Source organism: Callospermophilus lateralis, chromosome 1 (genome assembly GCF_048772815.1).
Source record: "Callospermophilus lateralis isolate mCalLat2 chromosome 1, mCalLat2.hap1, whole genome shotgun sequence".
NCBI classification, from domain to species: Eukaryota; Metazoa; Chordata; class Mammalia; order Rodentia; family Sciuridae; genus Callospermophilus; species Callospermophilus lateralis.
The window spans coordinates 52,326,672-52,345,141 of record NC_135305.1 but is presented as its reverse complement, the minus strand read 5'-3'; the positions used below and the strand labels follow the sequence as shown (position 1 = coordinate 52,345,141).

Below are 18,470 nucleotides of genomic sequence, written 5' to 3'. Positions count from 1 at the left end.
GTTGTCACGGATGATGGGAGGGGAAAAGGGTAAGAGGAGCAACAAGAGGGCAATCTTTAGGACAACTAAATGGTTTTCTATCTTCATTGCACTGGACACGGATGGACATATGATAAAACAGTACAGAAATCTGTGATTATACCGATGCAAACTTCCTGATTTTGATATTGTACTCTCATTATGTAAGACAGAACCATTGGTGGAAACTGAAAGAAGGATGCATGGGATGGATCTCTCTACCACTCTTGCAACTACTGTTAGTCTGCGATTACTTCAAAATAAAATCCTTTATTTAAAAATCAATAAGATTTGGACTTAACAAAAAAAGGAAAGAAATGAACTGAGGCCCCAACTCATTCTCTACCACAAGAGTCAGAAGTGCTTAGCCAGAAACATTTTATGAAGATGAAAGTCAAGAAGGCTCCTCATCACTTTTATACACAAAACTCTATAGTGTCTCCTGCCTCATTCAAAATAAAAGCCAAGGAATTTAATGGCCTATGGAACTGACATCATCTGCTGTCTCCTCTATCCCCTGAGCCTGTCCCTCACCAATCCTCTTTCATGCCTCTATTCCAGCCACAACTTCTTCATTACTACCTAGGCACTTGCACCCCAAGCCCTGTCTCTCTGGTGTACCCTTGACCCTTGCCTTTGTGTTTCTGGCTCTTTTACCTCCTTTGTATCTCTGAGCATGTCACCTGGTTACTGGAGCCTCCCTGATGATGCTGCTGAAAAACTTCATCCTTCCAACCCTGGAGCACTTTCTATAACCTTTCTTAGTTTTATTTTCATCACAGCACTTTATTTTCATTTCTTTATTTTTACCTTCTATATTACATATTTTCATTGTTTCTTTCTTTGGCCCCCAGGGGAAACACTGTAAGCTAAGAAAGGAAAAGAAGAAAAAGAAAAGATTTCTCTGAACTATATTCATTGCTTTATCCTCCATGTCAAGAACAGGCCTGGCAACATCATGTACTCATTCAGTAAATAATCTGTTGAATAGAAAAAAGATTCTTTACAAAAGAACAAAAATAAAAGTATAAAAGAAAAATGATTATGTTACATTCTTGGGGTCTAAGAGAAAGGTCCAATTTGAGGATAGCATGTAAATGAGATTCAGTTTCACTTAGATTTTGAATCATGAAATTACAAATTTCAATTCTGACTTTAATTTGATAAAAGCTGAGAAAAGTCACTTAACTTTTAAGTCATATTTTAAGTCTATCATATCGAGGGGACTAACCTGAAGGACCTCTAGGGTCCCAGGCAAAGCTAAAGTTCTAAATGATGCCACAAAAGGCATAGTTCATCCTCATTTCAGGCCTAACTCAGCTGAGCTTAGAAATAATGAGATAACCCATGGGGAGCCATGGAAAGTATTTGAGCATCTGTTAACTCAAAGACTCTCTACAGGGCAAAAAAAAAAAGAAGAAGAAGAAGAGCACACTAGGAACAAAGGGGGGAAGGGGGAAGGAGGAAGGGAGTGGGGGAGTGGGGGAGGGAGGGAGGGAGGGAGGGAGGGAGAGGGAGAGAGAGAGAGAGAGAGAGAGAGAGAGAGAGAGAGAGAGAGATATCTGTGAACTAATGTTATAAGTGCTATAAGCCTTACTATAAGTAAGCACAATGTGCTGGGGAAGGATTTACACAAAATGCCCAGTTTTGATTTTGGCTTGGAGGAAGGCAGGTGCTGAAGGATGAACAGGAGGAAGCCAGGTGAAATGTGTGTTTCAGGCAGAGAGAGCATACCCACTTCAAGATTAGCAAGTTTTAAATTTTTTAAAGAAATGATGGATGAGAATACAGGGGAATGTTAAATATAAACATGGAGGGTAGGCACGGGCCAGATCATGAGTTTGAATAATCCCAAAGTTGCTACGGAATGATAAATGAAGACTTTTAAGCAGGAACATAATCAGATTTGTGTTCCAGAAAGAGAATTATAGCAGTCATATAGAAAATAGATCGGAAGAGAATAAAACTAGAAATAGACCAATTTGAAGACAGTTGTGTTATTCCATGCTGACAGTATAAACCAGGCAGGAAGGAGAAGAACAGAATATGCCTGAGCTGTACCATGTGATCATCAGGTATAGGAAGTGAGGCGGAGGACAGGAAGAGGACCTTTATAAGTGACTGGTGACACTATCAATCAAGATGGAATCATTTGAGTGGAGGAACACCTTTCAAGAACACTCATGGGAATTGATGAGGTAACCAGTAAAATGAGGACAAAAGTAAAGGAAGTACAAAACTTAAAGCAGACTGAGATAAAGTAGAGTTGTAGCAGGAAATTCAAGAAAGTGATATGCTGAAAGGAAAAAATATATATATATATATTAAAAAGATAAAGTAAGTGTTGAATGTTGAAGAAAGGTGAAATTATAAGAGATGTGCCCTTGAAGGAAGCATTAGTGAGTGATGTAGAAGGGCCTAAGCCAGAGGTGGAGTAATAAATAGCAAATGGAAACAGAGTGAAACGTCTTTTAATTTTTTCAATTAATGTGGGTACAAAAAGAAGGCAAGAAAGAGGAAAGCAGATATAGTAAAATAGAGGACTCAAGAACAATTTTAAGTAATTAGCTGAAAATGAGAAAACTGGTGGTCTCACATCCCCATGCAACCATAAGAGTGAGAATCTAGAACATCTTGGTAGAAAGATTTGTCTGGAAAAGAAGAAGGAACCAATCTTCTGGAGAGATGCAAAAGCAGGAAATAAGCAAGCAAGCATAGGAAGACCAGTTGGGGGCTGAGAGAATAAGAAGATAAAGACGTATCCTGATGAGACTATATTTTGTCCATAGAGTAAGAGATGAAAGAGGAGATGTAACTGAGTAGGGGACTTGACAGAAGACAGTTGTGAAAGTCTAAAATAGTTGTTGTGGATAAATAATAGCATGAAAACTACATTTATGGGAAATTAATCCAGCATCGTATGTAGGCAGTGCTGGAGAAGGGCAAGTTGACAGTCATGAAAGACACATCTACAAGGCTACTGTGTTAATTTAGATCTGACTGGTTGAACGCATGGAGTAAGTGATGGCAATTATAGAAAATAACTGGCAAGGGAATCCCTAACTACACAACTAACTTAACTCACCACCTCTTGCCGCAGTCTGGCTGGGCACAATTCAGGAGCCACTTGTCAAAAGAAACTAACTTTATTTTTAGAACCACACATGATAAACAAAACAGCTCCTCAGGAAAAAACCCTCAGAGCCCAACTGCCACCACTGGCTTCCCACAAGCCACCACCCCAACAACCTCTTCCTCCCACCATCCTCCTGCTCTTGAGGCCGATTGGCTGGGTCGCATGGGCGGAGCCAAAAAAGTCCCCCAATGAGCAGCTCTGTGGTCTGAAAGGGCAGGGAAACAGCCCAATGAGCATCACCGCAGAGGAGCCAATCAGCTAGATGTTGCTGGGGGCCGCTGTGAGCCAATCATCAGCTGGCAGTCTGAAAGTTTGCTGGGGCCCCTTCAGCTCATCAGCTGGCAGTCTGAAAGTTTGCTGGGGCCCCTTGGACTGTGGCTCTCAACAACCTCTGTATTGAAAATTTGCCTTCCCTTCAAGACCCTAAGTGTCAAAAAGGCAGGATGAAATGGCTCCTGGAGGGAACCAAAGCTACAGATGACTTTCCTCTCTTTGAGATTTCCTAACCTAAAATGCTACTTGAGGACTTCTTGAACCATAGTTTAGAATCCAACTTACCAATCCATTAAACCTAAAAAACCATGCCTCTTTAAAGCACATCTGGAATGATTCCCTGTACAAGGAGAGATCAACTCTGATAGTTGCCCAATCAACTTTAGACAGCTCTTCAAAATGACCCTTATCTAGATCCTTGGCTTTCTTCCAAGCTCAGCATGTTGGTGACTGGTATGAAGAGAAACAGAATTAGTTGGAAGGGAAAGACTATAATGAGTACTAAAGAAGCTGAGGCCAGCTCATTGCTTGGGGTGTGTTTTGATAAGCTATACAGGTGATTCTGGGGCACACTTGAGTTTGAGACCATTTTAATCAGCATCAGCATTAAGAATGTTGGCTCTGAGATGAGAATAGGACCTAGAAATGGAAATGAAAACCAGATGTGTGGTAAGTTGAGAGTAGAGATCAGCAAAGAGAAATAAAAGGTTGACATTCGTCAGCACACAGAGGATAAATGAGGCCATGATTTATCAAAAGACTGAAGGGAAGCCATTCAGGGACAAAAAAAAAAAAAAAAAAGAAAAAATTGCAGGATCAAGACTGACCCTTAGAGATTATGAAGCAAAAAGACTTAAGCCTTTTTCCCCCCAGTCACATACCAAAGGCAAAAGAAAGAGCATGTTCAGTTCCTGCTTCTCATTTTAATTATGAAATTCATTTCTCATGATTGACATTCAACAATGTTTGTGATACCTATATTGCATCTTTCTTTAAAGAAAAATGTTTAGTAATGCTATACACCACATTTTATTAAACTTATTTGCAATCTTGATCTTTCTAAATTAACCAAATGGAGAGAAACCACTTCAAATTTTTTATAGACAGGAGGACAAAGGTCCTATAACAGAAAGGGCTATGGCCAAGAGCACATAGATTAGTGAGAACTTCAAGAAACCCAGCTTCTGTGCACATGTCCTCAGAGGGACAAACTTTTGTAATCACCAGTGGTGTTTATCTCTCAATGGAATTCCTTCCTGACTGCTGATCTGGGTGCAAGCTCATTTCCCTCTTGGTGAATACCGCTGTTGAGATGCACAACTCTCCACCATCTGTTACCCAGAATTAGCATAATGACCGATTATCTCATCTCTTACATTTAACAGATACAAATGGTACTTCTGTAACACCAGTTCACGGGCATCCTCATGCACCCTACCCCATAAATTGGTCTTCCCACTCTGCTGGTTATGGAACTGGTCCGGAATACACCCTCCTCTCCCCCTCATCTTGACAAAGAGTGCAGGTGCTTTGCCAATGAGAAGATTTCCTAACCCTGTTTATCCAGGAGCTGTCCTTCCAGGCGCATTTGAAAAGAAACATACTGAAAATAAAGAAAACTGTGATAGACCAGTAAAACTCAAGTACTCACAGGCAGTACTATATCAGACTGAAAATTTCAACAGGGCAAGACAAAGCTAAGTCAGTACTTTACTGTTGAGAGTGACAAAAGGTAGAAAGAAACAAGAAAGGCATTGGAAAATTAAACGGGCAGCAAAGTAATATCATTCTAACAGAAAGGCTCCACTGTGTAACAGATTTGAAAGTGTTCTGGGTAGCAAGACCTGGTAGCATTAATAAAGAATGAGAAACAGCATCCAGAAAAATGAGGACATGCTAATGGGAACAACCAGGAGAAAGGTATGATCAATAGGAAGTGGATGCATGGCGGTGAGTGCCACCAAACACAGGAAGTGGGGAACTATTCTGCCCCCAGGGACCAATATAAAGATAGATCAATAGAAGGGAGAAAAAGGAATCAGACTGAATCTAAAACAACTTCCCAAACCAAACACTGCCTTATAAACTGAGCTTTAGGTAGGGGTCAAGAGAACAGATCACAAGAAAATATACCTGCTTATAAAGTAATTCCAGGTTTCCTGAAAATCATCCTGGGTGATGGTATCTGTTCAACCTTCAATACATAAACTTTTTCACATAGGTGAAATCATGAAATATTTATTAATCATACTTAATCTTACAAGAGTTTTTTTTTTGTTGTTTGTTTGTTTAAACTATTACATTTCAGGAAAATTTTACTCAAACTAAACACTGTATTGGTGACACAAAATATATACAACCATCATTAGAGCCATTTTTCAAGTAGCTTACTCTTAACCTTTCCATCTAAAAATTTTAATAATTTGTTCTTGGGTATATATTCATACCTCAACAACACAAGTTCCTAGAATAGGGACTGGCAAACTCATAGCCTATTTTTGTAATGAAAATTTTATGGAATACAGCCACACACATTTGTTTGCATACTGTCTATGGCAGAGTTGAACAGGTGTGCTGGAGACCCTTTGGCTCTCAATACTGAGAATATTTACTATCTGGCCCACTGCTCTTTCGGTTGACCTTTAAAATAACACAAAACACTTGCAATTAGTGGGTCAAACTCACAGGAATAATTGCTACATTTGTTTTTGTTTTTTTTAATAGCTCTTTTTAAAGATTCTGCATGTGACCTTCATGTAGTACCACAGAAACTATCTCAGATTAATTTATGTGTTCAAAACAAAGTAGCCAAGGAAGCATTCTATAATATGATAGCCTTTGTGAGGACTCTGTTAGTATAAGGTGACTTCCTCTCTCCTGGCACTAATTATGTGCAGGGGAAAAAAGAATTTGGCATTTTCTCAGGGTATTAATACCCTGGCCACAAGACTCTACAGTAAACAAGCTGGCACCTCTCTTCCAAAGAACACTCATGATGCTTCCATTAAGAGGAAGGAGAGCAACCAATACTGTCATCCTTGCTTTTAGCAGCAGCAGGACGTCTAAAGAAAAGCTGTGTGGAACACTGGACTTGCCATGCAATGTGCCTCCTGACTTTTGTGAGGAAAAAAAAAAATGAACTACTATATTTAGATCCTGCCTGGCACACAGAAGTCCCCCTTATATGTGCTGGGAATCACTTTCGTTAATTTTCATTATTATTAACTGACTTGGTTATATCACTCCTGCTGGACTGAGTGGCTCTATTTATAAAATGGAGAGTAGGTGGTATTAAAGATGTCATCCTACTACAAAATTCTATGACTTTATTTGAATTAAAAAAAGTTCAAAGGACAAACATTATGGTATGTGTTCTCAAAGAAAGCATTAGGAAGTAAGTGATGACCCTGAATTCACAAGTCCAGGGAACTGTCTATTAGACAAAGCTGTCAGTGCAGATTCTTGTTGCAAATCCAACTGTCCTGGGAAGAGGTCACCCTGAGCTGATAGAGATATCGTGGTCACCTCCTTTGCAGGCAAGCTCAGCCCAGGAGAGCACCCATCCATCCGCAGCACTCTCAATCACACATGTGGTTGCAGAGGCAAGATTCATGGCTCCGGCAACAGTCCAGTGTTATCCAATATGCATGAAATCAAAGTTTTCATCATTTCCAATGGTCAAAGGCCAGGGAGTGTTAAATCCCAGAATACCAGGATTAATGAAGGAGTCATTAAAAACCAGCATTAAATCACTTCCGTAGCCAATGCTGAGAGTGATGTCTGTAATACATTACAAGGCTGATTAAAAAGAAACAAGTTCCAATTTAGAAATGAATTACCTGATTTTATTTAAACTGGTTGAATGGTTATCACAGCAATTTTGTTATTACAGGGTAAAGAGGAATAGGTAACACATAAGTCATGCTGTGAATGGGGAATTATTGTCCTAAAACCACAGGGCAAATCACTTCCTAGACACTTACTAAGAGGGAGAAAAGAGCACTGGAAAACTGGCCAAATTTTAATTCTGTTTTGCTGTTTTTGTAATTTGGGGGATAAGGGGGCTGCTAATATCTTGTGTCCAGTAAACAACTTTATTCTGGATACATTTTGAGAATAATTACTGTCTGGTTATAATTTTGAAATTCCTGCCTAGGAGTGAGCCAATTCTTCAGCTCATTCTTTTGCAGCCATTATAAATAGTGAGATACAGCTTCCAGAAGAAGACTTACGTGAGTAATATAAAGGATGAGCCGTAGAAAAGGTTGAGGGATGAAGGGTGCTGATTCTCATGTGTGCTGATTCTCATGAACTATCCTCTACTCCACGGTGAATACTGCTCTACTGCTATACATGATCCACCAAGGTGAGAACAACACTGGCACAGGTGGCTCTGGCCATGCCCTACCTCTACACTTCTCTGTTGCCTCAATTTCTGAATGTGAAAATTGCAACTTCCACAGCTTAAAACAAGAGGTAGAAGTCTCAGGAGGCTGTGATTTTCTAGTTTTAGTTCCCACACTGAGATGGTACATTGATTAGAAAGACAATCTTTATAGGCAAGGACTCTTACGCACACTTTCAACACACAAACTTTCAACAGTACAGGGAGAAGGTATAGAAAGTAGTTACAATTCAAAGGATCCAAACCAAAATGAAGAGTCAGCTCTCTATAATCTGTGGGTTCTACACCTGTGGTTTCAACCAACCACAGATTAAAATATTCACAGAAAAAAAAACTAGGTATCAAATATGTACAGATTTTTATTATTATTTTGTAAACACAACTATCCATGTGGCATGTTCATTGCATTAAGTATTCTAAGTGACTGAGATGACAAAGTATCGGTAGGATGTGTGGTTATATGCAAATACTATACCTCCTTTCACATAGAGGACTTGAGCATCCACAGATTTTGGTAGCCATGGGGCTCCTGGAGCCAATCCTGTCTGGAGGCATAGAAGCACTACTCTACTTGTTTCTGACACTCTCCTCTCTGCCAACTCATTATAAGAACAAGATTTATATCACTCCCTGAAAAGACATTTTGAAGGGCTCTCTAAGAACAAGTGATATAATTCTTAAAATCTTATGTACTATAACTCTCACTAGTATTCAAATATTTAACTTAGAGGCACTGGCTAGTTTGTCCGGTGTATACTAGCTAATAAAAGCTCCTTTTACAAATAGAAAGGTGTGACAGAAACACCCAGGGTTATAAATGGGGTTATATCTATAAGGGCATCAAAATAAAACAGCGAATCTACACCAGGGTATTAGTTTGGATTGAAAGCTGCCAAATGACCATGTCTCAGTCATCAAAACACACATAATTAATTTCAGACACATTAGTCTACCCCAAAAAAGAACACAATAAACTCAAAGTTTCATGGATATTTAAAACACTGGCTTGATTGGTTACATTGGTGCTTATTGATCCTGTCATTTGCATAAATAAAAATACTTGAATTTGGAAAGTATTTATTACTTGGACACAATTTTGGTTAGTTAACAACAATTATGACAATGAAAGCACAATATCTTACACTGCCTGAGTTTCCATTGAAAGTGGAAATTTTAAAACAAGAGTCCATTTAGTCAATAAGCAGACAAAAATCTATAAACTTGAAAAATCAGTTACAGATAGAATTAAAAGTCACCTCATAGGCCCAAATGTATGCACCCCTTGCTATTGTACTACACCACTGCTCTCTCAGGCAAGCAAGGCAACTAAGGTCATGTCACTGGCTAACAGCTCCACGGCCACTGAGTCAAGTGGTAGAGATGTTTCTTAACTATATATTTGGGAAAGTCTGATTATATTAATGAAGGGCAGGCATCTTAGGCAGACTTGTAAACCCAGAGACTTCCAAATAAACCCACTCACTTTTAGACCAAGAGCCTGCAGAGGCAGAGGTTACAAAAGGAAACATTTAAAGCCAAAGGAAAACATGAGGCTTCACTGCTTCTGCTTCTCTCTGGCTCAAACACAGCCCCCTGTGTCACGAATCTGAGAGGAAGTTTAAAAGAAGCAAAATATTAGTGTATTATTTTGCATTCTAAAAAGGCTAGGAAGGGAATTTGGAAAAGCAGGCAAATGACTTGTCAAGGTCATACCATATGCTGGAGGCAGAGCTAGAAATAACCATCACCCCCACAGCCCCTACATACTGCTCTGGCATTGTGTGCTTCACTAAACAGAATTGGTACGAGGGAAAATGCACAACTCAAGTTGTAAAAGGTTGTGCTTAGACATTGAAAGTGATCTGAGAAAACAGACATTAGAAAGTTTATTTTATTCCTCCTTTACCAACATCTATACTGTAGGCCTAATCTGAGAATAGAGGCACAGAAACAACCTCTAGACTTTCTTTCCCAGTGGTTATCAATGCAGGCTGCCCATTGGAATTGTCATTCCAGATACAATGCCAGGCTCCACTCCAGATCAACAAAACAAGAACATTTAGGAGTGAAGATCAGTATTGTTAAAATATCACTAGTGTTTTAAACAAGCTTCAGTGCTTAGATTTTAAATTTGGGCATACTCCATTTTTTTTTTTAAGTGCCTCATGTGATTCCCTAAAGTTTTGTGAAAAACATTAGAGACAGAAACTACAAGTAATAAACTTTCCTTATCAAGAAATCAAGGGCCAAGGATGATTAAGCACACATAAACCCCACCCCCACCCCCAATCAAAGCTGTCAAGCCACTAGGCCTTCCTTCCCAAAGCACCAGAACCTGAGAACTGTGGAGAGGAAAAGACCAAACTTCATAATTGTTTCAGGAACAGCAAATTCATCCCTTAATGGTTCTATTTAGGCTGCAGGAAGCCAAGTAATTGGTTGTGGTAGCAGCCTGAGAGATTCCTCATCTTTGCCTCTTCATAACAGAACTGCCAGCTGCCATGCTGCACTTCCTAGGCAGCTGTGATGACAAGAGCCCCCTCAAAAACAGAGACCTGACTTGGGGTGCGGAGGGTGGTTCTCTGCCTCTCTCAGAAACAGGGACAAATAACTCGTGGCCATTATGACAAAACCAGGCCTACGTATCCAGTGTATTATTAGCCTGACATTAAACACCACTTAAAAACAAAACCAAACTACCCGCCCACACAAACACATACCCCAAGACAGAAAATTACATAATGGCATCTGGAATCATCCACTCTGACAGTGAAAGCAGAACCACCCAAACCTAAGAAATCTAGTAATGTCCAAAGTGGGGAATGGACAGCCCTAGAGAGTCACTTTCACATCCACTAGAGTTTATGTAAATGCTGATACACATAACCAATGCATGGTTCAGAGGACGAACTCATGATAGTAGCCTATATTCTAGAAGGCTGTCATTCTGCACAAGAAATACCAAGCCACAACTAACTGGAAGTGTGACACTTGTGTTGTTCTACTGAGCCCAATCATTCTAGACAAGTTAGAAGAAAATTGTTTTGGCATAGTAGAGTGAAAGCTCAAGGTAAGTTATATTTATATATTTTTTAAATTTTGTGGGGGTCAGAAAGAAAAAGGGGGACCAGTAAAAAGAATCCTGCCATCTGTGCCATTATAGTTTATGGTCTACAACCTAGCCAGCTGGCAGGACAGAGGGGTGTTGTTTTCATTCCCCAGAGTCCACTGGCACCTGGATCAAGCCACTGTTTGCCTTGCTAAAGTCTAGAATGTGGCAGTGAGGTCTAGACTTCCACTGCATAAACAAAGTATAGCACTTCTGCAGGTAAAAGCTATGGAAACAAGATCCCAATTATAAAATTATCTATGTGATAACAAAAGGTATGAAAAAAATGGTCAAGATTTTTCCTAAAAATTAGAAACCAGAATATTTTTTCACTTAATTATTTGTAGTTCTAGTATAAGCAACAAATGGGCCCAGCAAAAGGTCTAAGGGTCTTGAAATTTCCTATTTTCTCCTTCCCTTGGAGGGAGGGGTTGTTTGGATTCCTTGCTTTGAGATACAGTAAGCCATTAACAGAGACTCTGTGGTCAGCCCTCACTCAATGGTCTCAAGTTTTCATAGCTGCAGACTGAGACCTATGAAGGAACACAAACATTTCAGAGGGAGATTTCTGAAAAAGTGGTGTCAGGGAAAAAAAAAATGCATTGCACAGTTGCTTCCTGTGTATTTTTTTTTTTTTTTTAAGGAGAAGGAATAGTATGAGAACTGTAAAATAGCTCTCTTGGCTACTGACCTGATATATGATGGCTTATAAATCACAATTTTAACACAATAGAAGTGCACATTCAAGAAACAGTCTGCTGAACCTCAATTTATATGTAAGCAGAAGTATCAGAAATTTAAAGGTTCCATGAGAAGCCCACATTGAAATCTTGTAGAAGGCAGTGCCAAGTTCCTTTACAAGACTCATGCTCTAAACATCGTAGGTTCTACCATACACATTCACCTCTAAGGTCCCAATATTAGATAATTCCCTCCAAGTTCTATTTGTTTCCTTGTTTTAAACATAATTTAACAGAAGGCATGAAAATTCACAAAGCTATCAGGGTAGAGAGGCTCACTCTAAAAGCTTCCCATTCTCTAAAGCACTAAGTAGTAGCCCCATGCCTAAACACCACCTTAAAAACACATGCAGAAAACAGCCAGCTCACTAACCAGAGCAAGCAAACTAGGTGAGTGGCTAGCATACCTCCTGGACTGACAAGTATACAATAAACTGTTTCTATTAAGAAATAAGACTGTGTGGCTGGGCATAGTGGTGTGCACCCATAATCCCAGCTATTCGGCTGAGGCAGAAGAATCAAGTTTGAGGCCAGCCACAGCAACATAAAAAGAGATGGGGATGTAACTCAGTGTACAGCATACTGAATGGTAAATGTGTGTGAAGCTTCTTGAAACATTAAGAATGATTCATGACTAGCCATTACTTCTACCTTTATGTAAGTTCTTATCAATCATTACTTCCTTATATATACTAAATAGTTACAGGGGAAATGGATGGGATTTAGCCATCGCAACAAATGAGAAAGCGAAAGAAGAGATAAATCCAAACCAAAGTACCTGACAATGGAACCAAAAAAAGGACTAGACCAAAATCCAAACCATAGCCCAATGGGGCATTTTGTTTGTTTTTTGATTAAACTTTGGGCAACATACTAAGCTAATGATTAGATCAGCCTGGAAATGAGAGGTACTATCAGAGGTTGAAAGCTTAGCCTGGGGGGAAGTGATAAATAAAAGAATGGAATATAAAATAGGCAAGGAAAAAAATCTGAATGAGAAAAGTGTAAGGGAAAAGAAATAGAGATTGGAGAGAAGTGATAACCAGATCTGAAATGAGGACAACCAGATCTTCACCATTTGGGTGAAGAGGCTCAGGAATCATGTAAGCACTTGGTTGTTATATGAACCATTTTCAGTGCATTGCCATATTTAATCTTCACAACAGTCCTATGAGGTGAAATATGAGAATCTCTAATTTACTAAAAATGAACTAAGGTTCAGGATTACATAGCTATCTAATAGCAGAGTTGAGGTTTTTGCCTCAGGTCTATTCATTCCCAAAGTTTACTTTTAGAAAATATGCATAGAATCTTAAGATCCAACAACAAATTGCCTTGGATTTCATCTCAACAATTTGCCTCAAGGGGTCAAAGGTTTTCTGTTTGTTCCTAAATTAAATTCTTAAAAAGGAGAAGACCCCAAATAATCAGTGTTATGTTAGCATGATGAAATAATGGGAAATATCCCCTATTTTTGCCCTTTTGGAAAATGTTACTACAGTTTCTATTACTTTTTAAAAGATCACTCAGAATGAACTGGAGCAAATCTCTTTTAAGCAGCATCACAACTGGGAAATAGAAAAATCTATAAAAACTCCTTTCCTATTTCCCTTTACACTTTTTACTGTGCTGACCACAGGAATTGTAAAAAGAAAGGGGCTGAGAAATGACATATAAAGGACCCAGAAGTTTTGCTCATTGGTAACCATGTCAAATGTCCCTTCTCCTTATCACATCAATTGCACTATCCAAAGAAATAAATAAAGAATGCTGCAGGAGGTCAGAATGGCAAACTGAGAACTGTGTCCACGTGCCATGCTTTACAAGGTTCCACTGAAATAAGGGAAAGACAGATATGGAAAAGCCCTAACGATGGTGGAAAAGAAGAAAGTGTGTTAATAGTCAAATTCTGAAAGACAGAAAGTAATTGGGGTGACAATGGTGGAGAAATGGCAGCAGGAACCTAAAGAAGTAAGAGGGCTCCAAGGCCTTTATTAGCAAATACAAAGCACCACACAGAGTGGGCTTTTAAGGACATCATGGAACAATCAATTAGGAACTAGACCAAGAAGGGCTCTGCAGGCCAGCCAGGCTCTCCCTCTGATGTCCACAGAGTAGCTAAGGGCAGAGGGTTCTGACCCTTGGCAAAAATCCAAGAAATACTACATTATGAACAAGTAAAGTAGATATGCCTGCTAGTCTATACTTGTAGGGATAGCTCACAAAACCTGAGTTTCTCACAGAAAACTTGAAACAAATAGTGGGAAAAAATAGGGTTTCAGTAAGACCACATAAATCCCATGGAACTTTTAGGCCCAGGGACTTGCACATACAATGGATTTCCTACTGGCAAAGTGGCTGTAAGCACGGGGCCTCTTATTTCCTCCCCTTTCGAGATTAGGGACCATGGGGCTTTAGCTTCTAATAGAGGCCAATTTTATCAAAACATAAAATCTGACCCAGGGGTTTGACCTTCTTCATTAATCCATTATTTTAATACTAGAGGACAAGTTTTCACATCTTGGACAAGTTTTCACATCTTTTCCAACTATACTTACAGCTTGCCACAGGTCAGCAATAACACAGAGGAAAGCATAAACACTCTTGACGGTACTAAAGAAGTTACAGCTTACATGAAAGGAAGTTATTGCCATAGGTTTCTCAATTTTGATTTATAGATTTTAAAAAAATATTTCATATACTGCTAAAGCTCTCCTTTAAATATGAGAAAGCACAGTCCTTATTGTTTCTGTACTTGAGAATATTATTTTTAAATCAACATGACTTCAACTTTATACCAATGCTATTTCCCAAACAATCAGTGCCACAGCAGAAAATTCACATCACCAAAATGTGTGTTTTAGTAAAGCAGACAGTAGGTGATGAACCAAAGAACCTTGGACAGACACTGAGGCCTTAAGCAAAAGCAGAAGCCAGAGCATTTGCAGGAGCTTCTAGCACATCATAGCCCATTCCTGGAGACTCTTGCAGCACAGTCAGGCTCTCCATAGGAGCCCCTTCACCTGGACCATTTTAGTGGGGTCTGTGATCCATCTGCTCAAGGTCTTGGTGTTCAGACACATCCAAGAAAGCTGGCCTCTGGTACAACCTCCTTTTGATGGAGATAGCCTGGGGAAGCAGCCCTACTTTCCGGCAGAGTTACACCATCATCCTAACCCAACTTTTATGCAGCCTGGACCTTCTTCATTAGAATAAATGAAGGTTCATAAAAATATTTTAAGGAACACAATAAACAAAGAACATTTAATCAAAGAGGAAAATTTCAGACAACAGAAGTGGATATTATTTCTTTTAATTTTAAATAATATTTTCAGAAATATTAAAAGAAAATACTATATAAACTAAAAAGAAGTTGCCGTTAAAATAGAACAATTAAAGGACAAAATTTAAGTAGGTGCTGAAATTTAAGAAAATAAAAAGGACTAGATTAATAGAAATCTTAGATTAATAGTCTGTAAATTTTTTTCATTCACATTTTTAACTGGTGTATTATAATTATACATAATAGTGGGCCTCATTACATAGTGAACATGCACATGATATAATAATATAATTTGGTCTGTTTATAAATTTCATGAGGGTGGAAATCATTACAGTTCTGGAATCAGTGATATATTCATAATGCCTAACAGTGCTCGTATAAACCAAGCATTCTCTAAGATTTTGATAAAAAGGGAATGAGGTATAGCTGAGTGGTAAATCACTTGCCCAGCATAAGCAAGTCCCTGAGTTTGATCCCCAGCATCATCCCACCAAAACAATAAAAAATGAATTAATGAGTGATTAAATAAATAAGTGTGATGAATGAATAAGAGAGGGGGAATGAGTAAAAATAATATGCCCAATTAACTCTCCAAGCAAGAAACCTGTAAGATTTAGTTGAAGACATCTCTTTGAATATAAAATGAATGCAAAGGTTTTAAGCAAACACTACTAGTAAACTTTCTAGAAGCAAAAGAGTGACTATAACAAAGAACAGGGACCATGTGTGGTGCCACATGCCTGTAATCCCAGCAGCTTGGGAGGCTGAGGCAGAAGATCACAGGTTCAAAGAAGCCAGCCTCAGCAATTCAGCAAGCAGCTATAAGCCACCTAGTGAGACCCTGCTTGAAATAAAAAATAAAAAGGGCTGGATATGTGGCTTGGTGGCTAAGTGACCCTGGGTAAGAGTAACAGGAAAATTTTTTTAAAATTTTTTTGGAGAAGATATAAATGTTCAAATTAAAATTAAGAAGATGTACTAGGTATGCAGCAGGAAAATAAGACACACCTAGAAACAATTTGATAAAATGTCTAAAAACCAAAGTTATGTGGAAAATTGCAAACTCGTTAAAAACCTGGGGGAGAGGGGAAGCTACACTTATAGAAATGAAAATTGGATTTCTCATAAGCATTGATGAAACAATAGAAGACAATGACTTCAGAGTTCTCAGGGAAAAAACCTAATTTTGAAGGTAGAATTTTATAATAAAACTAACAATCAGGAATATAACCAAGCCGGGCATGGTGGCCAAAGGTTCAGGAAGCAGAGGCAGGAGGAGCACAAGATCAAAGCCAGTCTCAGCACTTAAGTAACTCTTGAGTTCAATTCCTGGTACCGCCTAACAACCCCCCCACCAAAAAAAAAAAAAAAAAGAATAAGAACATAGCCAAGCTGGGCATGGTAGCATACCTGTAATACCAGTAACTTATGAGACAGGAGGATTACAAGTTTGAAGCCAGCTTCAGCAACTCAGTGAGATTCTGTCTCAAACTAAAAAATAAAAAGGGCTGGAGATACAGCTTAGTGGTAGAATGCTTGCCTAGTATGTGTGAGGCCCTGGATTAATCAGCATTGAAAAGAAGAGGAAGAAGACAATGAAGATGACATTTTTAAACATGTAGGAATTCAGAAAGTTTATTGCTTGCATGGGAACAATGAAGATTCTTCAGTAAAATAAAAACATATTGTAAGAAGAATGACTTAAGTGGTTGTTGCACTTAAGGTAATATGAAAAGGAAAAAAAAGAAAATTAATTTTAAATTTCTTGGAGGATTTAGTATCAAAGATTTTTTTCTATAGGTTTAATCACTATCATACTTCTTAGTTTAATACATTCATTATAATAGCTAATATAATTAGATATTATAACATATTAGATATTATAACACCTATGGAGGGGCAGAATTAAATTTTTAGAATGAATTTATAGACAAAGCTTAGAAGATAATTATGGTTACAGAAGAGAAATGCAATAAATGCTATATATCTTGATAATATAAAAAATTAAGCTTTTAAAATAGGAGAAAGGAGGAAGGAAGAAAGCTCAAATGTTCAGATGTCCTTACCATTCAGAATAGGAAGCACATAGTTAACCAGAAACAGATAAATTAAACATTATAAAGTTTACTGTTGGTTAAACTAATATAACAAAATTGAGGGCTCTAGAGTGAAAGTTATAGTACAAATATGTAAAAGTATTTATCTGTCATATAAGATAGTAAGCAGATACTGCTTAAAGCTGAAAACTTAATAAGTTCTAACAGAGTTGATTTTGTGTGTGAGTGGTGCTGGGGACTAAACCCAAGGCCTCACACATGCTAGCCAAGCACTCTACCACTGAGAACAGTGGTCAATTTAGAAGGATATAATAACAAACCAAAGAAGTCAAAAACAGAAACTGTACTGAAGTTAGTGTTCAGGCTGCCATCTGCTTAGGCCTTGAAGGAAGGCACCGTAAGGGTGCCTATGGGTACCAGAATCAGTATCAGAACCACAGCAATTTGTTGATTCCCAAGGCTCCTCCACCCTGAAAGAGTCAAGGACTATGTGGAAGAAAAGGACAGATGGGCTTCAGTGAGTGGTCATTTGAGCATTTCATTTAGTCTCCTGACAGTTAAATTACTGAACGATCTAAAAATAAAATTGTAAGAAGGATTAGTTTTCATTTATATTTTAACCTATTTCTAAATGGTAAAATCTCTGTAAAAGTCCCTGGCAAAACCTGAGCAGGAATGAAACTCTGGAGGCTAAGAGTATGGCTCAGGGTTAGGGCACATTGCCTGGCATGCATGAGGCCCTTGATTTGATCTCCAGCACTGTGGGGGGAGGGGGGAGTGGATATGGATCTTCTATGCACTGATTAAATGAAGTCATTTGTGCTTCTTAGAGCAAAAATGTCATTCTGTAAGTGGCAAAGTCAGTGAATATCTACAAGAACATCTGAGGTTCCCAGCCCTAGAATCAAGAAATGCTAATAATGAAATAAATGCAAGCAAGGACACCCTAAACATGTAGAACTGATTTCTTGTTTTGTTCACCACTGTATTTCCAGTGCCCATATGGGCCTAGACCCTCAGTGATCTAGACTGACACTTGTACTTGTAATCTGAAACCAATAGTTTTAAGAAAATAAGACTTGGCAGCATGAGGTTTCTATAGATAGAGAGCCACAAAATATCCGAACAAAAGTGACAGATTTGTCTGAAACTCAACAGTATTTTCCTGACCCCAATACCGAATACTCCAATACTGAATCAACAGCCAACCTCCTTCTTACAATGCTTTATGGGACAAGTCTCTTCAAATGATTGCTATACTTGAACTAGCAGATAGGCCCAGTTATTCAACTACTTCCTTTTAAAGTATTGTAACCACTTACTGCCACAGATGCTTCTGATGTCCTTGAGTTGTGGACAGGTATATGTCCACTACTCAACGTAAGAAGAGTAGCATAAGCACATGAATCAAGCTGTCATTTCTAAGGAACACCCTAAGCTACTCTTTTA

The 18,470-nt window shown here is 38.6% G+C and overlaps 1 protein-coding gene across 1 annotated transcript in view; it reads right to left on the bottom strand.

Annotated features, from left to right (window-relative positions):
• Positions 1-18,470, bottom strand: part of Snd1 (staphylococcal nuclease and tudor domain containing 1) — a 417,500-nt gene that overhangs the window by 207,913 nt on the left and 191,117 nt on the right. The gene's annotated exons all lie outside the window — the stretch shown is intronic.